Genomic DNA, 1,655 nt, shown 5'->3' on the forward strand with positions numbered 1-1,655 from the left:
GTTACGGAGATATGGCCGTTCAAAGTTTCAATGGTTTTCCATAGACATAAGCTTTAAAGCGTTTCATCCAGGTTGCCAGTAGCAAACAATAGCGCGCGCTCTGCTGGACAGACTAAGTAATTACACCATTTCAAGCATTTTATCTGCGTTATATGTTCTGTAAAAAAAAAATTTCATATCAGTGGCATATTCGCCGATATCGATATATCGACGACAGGCTCATATCGGCCGATAATATCGGCAAAACGATATATCGTCGGGCTCTAGTTTTTATTGTTTGACTCTGTTTGTTCAGATATACTGGACCATATTGCTCCTTGTAAAGTTCGGCATCGGAAAGTCAAACCTCTTCCATGGGTAAATGACATGATACGTTCATTAAGACGAGGGATTCTTTGACTAAATTTCAGGAAGCAGCAAAAATGGCTAGAGCAAATTATTTTCCTGAAATTGTTGTAAAATATTCTCATCAACCTTGTGTGCTTTTTAATAGTATTAACTCCATTTAAGAGCCTTCAGTTTCAGTTTGTCTTGAGTCTTCAGTTGCAATATGTGAGAGATTTTTTAAAAATGTTATTGATAAAATCCGAGTTGCTGTGGCTCCCTTAGGCTCCTTTAGAGCCTTTAAGATGATGTCGCTTTCGGAAATCACTGAGATCATGGGTATGTTAAAAGTAGGGCTGCTCAATTATGGCAAAAATCATAATCACGATTATTTTGGTCAATATTGTAATCACGATTATTTAACACGATTATGAGGGGGCCATATGACCAAAACTTTATATGAGTGATTTATTTAAAGATAGTGATACATATCAAATATATATTTCCTGTAAATAAGGTTGCTATGACATCTACATTGTAGAGACCAGCGGAATTTCAAACAAACAAACAAAAAGTCCTCAAGATTATTGAAAATAATTAAACTGTCAGTAATAAAAAAGCAAAGGACAAATACAGTAGAATAAAAGGATACAAATGAAACAAACTGTGCTTTAATGTTTTTAAAGCAGTTTACAGCCTACTACAGAAATGAATATGTAAATGTAAAATAAAAACAGCATAGTCTTCACTGTAAGAATTAAACTTTTTTGTTTCTTATTAAAGCTACAAAAGTCCTTCACTCACGAGCAGTGTGTGATTTTGAATTTGTCTTTTGTTGTTTGATTAATATTAAGCACAGTCGCAGCAGGAAAACAGTCCACTGTCACTTTAAGAGCCGCACGGATCCAATTTACCGTTACACGCGTATATTCATTCTCAACGTTTTACGTTCATTTATTACATGACAGACGAAGGTATACATGAATAATCACTAAGCACCGCATTTTGAAACATTTTTTGCGTGTATTTGACCGTTTAGGCGCGCACCTTGAGCTAAAATATGACTTTACATGTCCGTGTTCTGTTCCGTCTCTGAGCGCTTATATCTTCCCGAGGTGCAGCGCAAGTTCTCTGTTTTAAAAACATGAATAAATATACTTCTATAAATCAAGCACGTCCCATTTTCCAAAAGTCACGTTACATGATTTTACTGATTTGCACGTGAAATTGGGCTTTTATCGAGGAACGAAAGCGCAGCGCTGGAAAAGGGGGTGGAATGGGGCGCAATAATCGTTTTATCTCGATTATTGTATTTTCATAATCGTTGGAGG

General features: G+C 36.0%; 1 pseudogene; it reads right to left on the minus strand.

Moving 5' to 3' along the window:
• Positions 1 to 1,655, minus strand: part of LOC107711918 (DNA repair protein complementing XP-C cells-like) — an 11,139-nt pseudogene that overhangs the window by 8,563 nt on the left and 921 nt on the right.

Source organism: Sinocyclocheilus rhinocerous, unplaced genomic scaffold (genome assembly GCF_001515625.1).
Source record: "Sinocyclocheilus rhinocerous isolate Xijiao unplaced genomic scaffold, SAMN03320098_v1.1 scaffold1168, whole genome shotgun sequence".
NCBI classification, from domain to species: domain Eukaryota; kingdom Metazoa; phylum Chordata; class Actinopteri; order Cypriniformes; family Cyprinidae; genus Sinocyclocheilus; species Sinocyclocheilus rhinocerous.